The following is a 7638-nucleotide window of genomic DNA, read 5'->3' as shown; positions in this document are numbered from 1 at the left end:
ATAGAGTGAAGGAGTCATGGTGAAATACAACAAATATATAGGCCTTTCGGCCCAACCAGTCCATGCCGACCACAGTGACCACCCAGCTTGTCCCAATTTCTTGCGCTCGGCTCATATCCCTTTCAGCTTCGCAGCCCAATGTACCTATCCAATTGCTTGGTGACATACTATTGCACCTGCCTCAACCATTTCCTCTGGCAGCTGGTTCTATCTCCTCACCATCCTCTGCGTAAAAAAGTTGCCGCTCAGCTCCCTGTTCCCCGCTCACCCGAAACCTCTGCCCCCTGGTTTGGACTCCCCTCCCCTTGGGGCAAAACTGCTACAGTCACTTAATCCATGCACCTCATAATGTTAAACACTTCTATTAGGTCACGTCTAATTCTCCTACGTTCCAAGGAATAATGGCCTAGCCTGGCCAGCCTCTCCCTCTGATTCATGCTCTCCAGTCCTGACAACATGTTCGTAAACCTTTTCTGCACTTTTCCAGTTTATCCACGTATTTCCTATCACATGCTGACTGAAACTCCGCAAAGTAATTCAAGTGCGGTCTCCCCAGCGTGCTAAACGCTTTATTCACCACGCTGTCTCCCTGTGACGTCTTTTCCGACGAACCATAAACTAGTACTCCAAGGTCACCTTGTTGCATTACAATCCCCGGTGCCGGAACATTCATAGTGCAAGTGCGACGCCAGCTGATTGTTGCTCATTTTCTACGATCTTTTTATTTGATATATTCTCACAGTGTCATGCTGTTATATTCTACTGCTGCGACATAACAAAATATTTCACGGCGTATATAAGACGGTAATAATAAATTGATTCTGATTGTGAAGATATGTACGATCCACCATGACTTGGCCGCTCGGATTCAGAAATGGCTTATCCATGGAATACAGAGTGTACTTATCGATGGGACTTATTCTTGTTGTAGTTCTGTGACTATTGGTGACTGGGACCTCTGCTGCTTGTGATATATCAAAATAACCTGGATGAAAATGTGGATGGGTGAGTTAGTAAGTTCGCAGGCGATACAAAGATTGGTGGTGGTGTGGATTGTTTTGAAGATTGACAAAGTTACAGTGGGATATAGGTCAGTTGCAGATATAGCCGGAGAATTGGCAGATGGAGTTTAATCCGGCCACATTATAGGCGTTACGGTTTTGGAGATCAAATTTAAAGAGACTGTACTCTGTTGATAGCAAGACCCTCAACAGTATTGGTGGACAGAAGGACCTTGTGGTGGATATCCAAAGCTCTCTGAAAGTGGCTGCACAGGTTGATAGGTCGGCAAATAAGGCGTATGGCATGTTTGCCTTTATTAGTCCAGGCACTAAGTTCAAGAGTCGGGAAGTTATCTCGCAGCTGTTCGAAACTCTGGTCAGGCCGCATCAAGAGTATTACATTCACTTCTGATCGCCCCGTTACATGAAGGATGCGGAGTGTTTGAAGAGGTTGCTGAAGTACCGGCATTCCGCGTGCATTAGAGGGCATGTGCTGTTGGGAGAGGTTGGACAGATTTGGGTTGTTTCATTTGGAGCGTCGGAGGTTGGGGGGGGGGGACTGATTGCAGTTCGTAAGGCAACGAGAGGCACAGATGGAGTAGACAGCTGGTAACTTTTTCCCAGGGACGAAATGTCTGGCACCAGAATAAATGAGAATAAATAAGGAGAGAGGTGGTAAATTCAAAGGAGATGTGCGCGGCAGGTTTTTTGTACACAGCGGGTGCTGGGTGCCTGGATTGCGCTGCCAGGTGTGACGGTGGAGGGAAATACGATTGTGGAACATGAATGTACAGCGAATGGGGGATTACGGAAATTGTGCAGGCAGAAAAGATTACTTTAGTTAAGCATTTAAAGCTTGTCTAATTAGTCCGACACAACATCGTGGGCCGAAAGGACAGTTCCTGTGCTGCAACTTGTTTTCTATCCCAGGACTCTGGATCTGTGAATTAAAACCTTAAACTGCGTTAAGTAATTCTGCCGGGAATAACCGACTTCAGATAATTCAAAGTCAAAGTCAAGGTCGTGTTTATAGTCAGAAGCACAAGTACACGAACGCCAAGGTGCAAAGACAAACGTACTTGCAGCGGCATCACAGGCACATCGCGCTATAGAAGCAACATTCTCAAGTAAAACAAACTAAACGTGAATTATACACAATTTGTTGAAGGGAGAAAACACATTTCGAACAACACAAAGTCACAGTCTTGAGACGATATTCGTTCCAGTTCACAATTCCTGGCCCGATTCTGCCTGTTTATCCCCTGTGTGTTTGGAACGGGCGAGGCGGAGTTGCTTCAGGAGCGGGAGCGGCGAGGTTTCTCAGCTCCTCTCCGCGCTGAGCACATCTTTAAAAGAATAAAGGGAGATTTCACCACCTCCTTCAGCTGCTCCCTGAAGATAGTCTGGGTCACCGCATAAAGAGCCGTATTTGTGCAGCAGCTCAGGAGCTGCAGCATGAAGCCTAGTTCCCTGATGGAATCAGGTGCAGGCCCAGCCGCAGAAATGTAAGACAATCGGACCCACACAGAATTCACCGAAAACAGCGCCCACAATAGGATGAAATTCCCCGACACAACCAACAGTAAAATGAGGGATTTCCTGCGGCTCTCCATCTCCGGGTCTCTGGAACTCTCCCCACTGGTGGGACCCCGGAGTCTCCTGCGGGCTCTGCTCGTCACTAAAACGTGCCTGATGGTCAAAGCATTGAGCAGAAGAATGAGGACAAATGGTATCACAGGAGTGAGGAGGTCATGGAGGAACTCGACTGCACTCCAAACCACTGAGGACAGAACACCGTCTCTTTCCCAGCAAAACCAAGGATAATTAACAAACGTGTAGTCTCCTGAAAGCATGAAATACCAGAAAATGTTCTTTAAACAGCTCAGCACGGTCACTGTTCCCAGAACTACAACCGGCGTTCTCTCGGTGCAATATTTTGCTTTCAGCTTCTGACAACGAATGGCCACAAACCGATCAAAGGTTAAAGCGACGGTGAACCAGACAGAACAGTCTGTGGCTACGTAAACCAGGACGGCGTGGATATTACACACGGGGATGTTCCTCAGGAAATAAAACGAGTTTCGAAATACAATCGGAATCTGCCTCAGTATCAGGTCCAGGACAACGACCATTAGATCCGCCGTTGCCATCGCCATTAGGTAGAGAGTGACGCCTTTGGAGAGACCGCAATTTCTCCGCGACAGGACCGCAATCGTCAGCATGTTCACTGCGAGGAGGCAAATAATCACAAACGTGACAGCGAGGTTGGAGCAACGTTAGCAGATTCACAGAGAGGGAAATAAAATGTCGAAGCCTGTTTCTTGGATTCAGAGTTGGTGGTGGTTGTACCCGACATCGGGGTTGTTTGCTGGAGTCTGGATTATAGACCAGTGAAATCAACCAGCAACTGGAAAACAACGGTATCTCATCGACCCACAGAAAGGCGAGAAGAGGTGGTTCCGTGATACGGGAAATATGCCTGACAAGTGAACAACTTATTACATGTTCCAGTTCATAAACATCAAAGTCACCTCACTATCTGAGCTTCGGTTGAAGGAGAGGTGATATGTTGACCTGGTCAATTTGCAGAATCAGCCGAGGCTCCTGATCCTATTTGCTGCTCAGTGCTCTGTGATGCGTCGCTGATGATTTTGTGGAGACCGACGGTCAGTGGGGTTGGAGACCCGATAAATGTTCCTGCTCTTTATGCAGTGACGTCATGTTAGTTGGGGGTGAATCCACCCAGGGATCTCCCTATATGTACTATCCTGTGAGCCGGCGTCTGTGTGTCGGGACCCCCACCTGATTCTGGTCAGGAACATGACAGAGCGACACTGGAGATTGTGGTGAAATTTTTCCTGGTCCCCAGCGGAGTAGTCTAATTCAGCCGAAGGTTGAGCCCGTCAGAGGGATGGAGGCAGTGGGAAACTAACAGAGGCTTCAGATTGAAATCAGATCATGATTAATGCAATAATATTAGTTTACTGATTGCAGCAGATCGTTCAGACATCTGGGATCACCAGCCACGTCAACAATGAGGAGAGCGTGAATTACAAGAACGACAGTGCAGATAGCAATGGTCTATCGGACAAACAGATGTCGTTGGGGACGTGTCAGCGATATAAGAAGTTAACATCGATAACGAAGAATAAGTAACAAGGTAATAACCGCCATCGAGGCGTTGATCCCCGCACATGGACCAGGTTAATATGTGACAACTCCCTCAACCGGAGCCCGGTCAGTGAGGACTTTCCCCTTTATTAACCGGCACACGTCATGAACAGTCCACTGAACACTCATCTTTACAGGACCCCGTGCCACTGCTTCTCACATGTTTGTTGTTCGAGTCGTTCTACGGGGACTTACCTGGAACAGCAACAAAAGCGAGGATGGGATAGCAGATCGGCTGAAGAACAATGAGAAAAAAAGCGATCCGATATTCTACTGTTATCCAAGGAGCATCGGAAAAGATGTACTCAGCATATAAAAATACGCCCTTCCGCATCGCAATAACATCTAATTCTCCTCTTTGCTGATCCGGACCCATTCTTGTAACACCTCACTCCCCTGTTCCCAGATTCCAATATGTGACCAGAACTTCACACTCCAGTATTGACAGATTCTATCCGTTCATGTACCATCGCACATTATTGTTCGCAGCTCGCCAATTATCTTTTTACTCTGTGGAGAAGCTAGTCTCTGTCATTGACGGAGGGGCTACCCCCTGACACTACGAGACTTCATCGAAAAGAACAGATTTTAAAAGCAGTGGGTAAAACCCTAGTGACTGAATTGGGCTTTGTGCAGACTGACGTTAATTACACTCTCTGAACAAACATCTACGGTTAACCCCTTTGCATCCGGACTGCTGGAGCATCACGTAAAATAAACATGTGACTTCGGTGAAGATGTCCCGGATTTATACATACCGACGGGACATTTTCTCTGTTTCCCCATTTCCATCGGGTACAAGATACAAAACACCTGAAAGCACGTTCTTTATGCTCAAGAACAGATTTTTTCCGCTGTGTTACGGACTCAGTGAATGTCCCTTTAAGATAGAGAGTGTGTGTGTATTTGTGTGTGTGGCGTGTTTACGTCAATAGAAGATAAAGGACGTAATGACGTTGTGGAAGAAGAAGAAGAAGAAGAAGAAGAAGAAGAAGAAGAAGAAGAAGAAGAAGAAGAGAGAGAGAAGGGAGAGAGACACCAGCCTGCTAGTTTTCTCTATCGATGGATGAGAAACAATAACTGTGTCTGCCACTGAAATCCATGTATGGAAGTAATCCAGTGGAGTTCACTTTGTTGCTGACCTGTAGAAGGAAACAGGTATTTGTGTGTGGACGACCACGATTCGGATGCTCTTCGGGGTGAGGAAGTCACTATGAGTAAACACTGAAGTGTCGCTTGGGTTCCATCGTGGAACATTTGGATTTCGTATTTACTCTCTCCATATTTCTCTACGTCCCCGTCTTAGCTTCAGACAACGGTGGTTGTTGAAGAAGCCCTTGCTCATGTTTCACCTTATGGCTTGCGGAACTGAATTTTAAGAACCATTCCTGAACTTGGAGTTTGGGACTTTTCCACACACACACGAAGAGTTTAGTTTTTGGAGTTAACGTTCAAGGTTTAACATTTTTGAATTCTAACATACTAACATTTTTACTTTTATTTTTCGTATTATCATAAGTAGTGATTAATAAAATAGTTTTTAACACTGAATCATGCTCAGCGGGTTTCTTTTGTTGCTGGTTCATGACAAAATTAGGGTCTCGTCCGGGATCCAATCCAAAGATTAACGAGTGTCGTCTGGGATCTTTCCCCAGATTGACGAGATTCGTTAGGGATTCAATCCAAAGATTGTTGAGGGAGGTCTGATAAGTTCTTTTTAATTGGCCTGTGTGTGTGGAAACCAGCAGCAATGGATATTAAGGTATTTTTGGAGTCACCAACCCTAAAGGGACTGGAGGTGGCGAAAAAGGATGATCTGATAAAGATTGCTACAAAGCTAAACCTTACAGAAGTAAAGCAGTCTATGGGAAAAGCAGTTATTCATAGAATGATAGTTGACTATTATTTGGAGAAGGGAGTGTTTGAGTTGAGTGAGGTAGTTGAGTTTCCTGAGAGTAAACCAGTGATTTCTGATGTGACTTTTCAACCACTGGAGCTGGATGATCTGGAGGAGGAAGAATTAGAACAGTTAGAAGGGCTTTCTGGGAGTGAGTCAGAGATTCCTGTTAGACAGGTGCAGATAGCAAAGATGGAGTTAGAACAAACACTACTGAAGGTCGAGTTGGGACAAAAAAAGATAGAGGCCGAGCAAAAGAAATTAGATGCTGAACGAGAGATAACCCGGATGAAGATAGAGGCTGATCTAGCAATGAAGCAGATGGAATTGAAGAGGATGGAGCTGGATAGAGAGGAGAAGGAGAAACAGAGGCAGCATGAGTTACAAATGAAGCGTAAGAGTTTGGAATCTGATTCTGATGATGTTTTTTCAGCCAGCAGGGAGGTTCGATTAGTCCCTCCTTTTGAGGAAGATCAGGTTGATCAGTATTTCCAACATTTTGAAAAGGTTGCTGTGAGTTCAAATTGGCCAAAGGAAGGATGGGCTCTTATGGTACAGAGTGTGATTAAAGGTAAAGCTCAAAAAGCTTATTCTGCTTTGTCTGTTGAGGATGCAGCTGATTATACCGAGGTAAAACAAGCTGTGTTGAAGGCCTATGAATTGGTACCTGAAGTTTATAGACAAAAATTTAGAGACTTGAGGAAATCTGCAGATCAGACTTATATGGCATTTGCTAATGGAAAGAGAATATGTTTTGAACGATGGTACATGGCGAAAAATGTAGATGGGAATTTTGATATCTGAAAGAATTGATATTAGTGGAAGACTTTAAAAGATGTGTTCCAGCAGAATTAACAACATATTAAAATGTAAAGGGAGTGGAAACTTTAGAAGAAACTGGTAGGTTGGCAGATGATTATGCTTTAACCCATAAATCCAAATGGGGACAACCTAAAACCTTTCAAAAGAGTTACAAGGACAATCTAGGTAAACCGGAGATTAAATTGGGAGGTAATAAAAAAGGGAAGGATGAAAAGAAGCCAGGGCTGGATAAACCTGTTGTGCGTACTTGTTATTACTGTAAGAAACCTGGTCATGTGATATCTATTTGTGCCCTTTTGAATAAAGGAAGGAAGCTGTGCCCAATGCTTGCTTTCAGGCAATTAAAAATCAAAAAGGTTTAGGATATGCTGTTAAGGATCAGTCCTTGCAAGAGGTAAAAGCGGAAAAGTTGGGGGAGGTGAGAAAGGAATTCCTTTCTTATGTATCAGAGGGTTTTGTTTGACTGAATGATGTGTCACCCCAGGGGCCAGTTAAAATCTTAGATACTGGGGCTTGTCAATCTCTCTTGTTGGACAGTGTTTTAAATTTTGGTGAAGAAAGTAACACTGGTGAGGTAAATCTACTGCGAGGAGTTATAGATGACGCCATATCTGTCCCTTTACACAGGGTGATTTTAAAGTCAATGTTCGTAGAAGGACCAGTCGAGATAGGGATAAGACCTAGGTTGCCAGTGGAAGGTGTTTCTTTGTTATTAGGAAATGACCTTGCGGATGGAGAAATTGTTCC

The sequence above is a fragment of the Pristis pectinata genome, chromosome 29, assembly GCF_009764475.1.
Source record: "Pristis pectinata isolate sPriPec2 chromosome 29, sPriPec2.1.pri, whole genome shotgun sequence".
In the NCBI taxonomy this organism is placed as follows: domain Eukaryota; kingdom Metazoa; phylum Chordata; class Chondrichthyes; order Rhinopristiformes; family Pristidae; genus Pristis; species Pristis pectinata.
Note: the sequence above shows the minus strand (reverse complement) of the source record.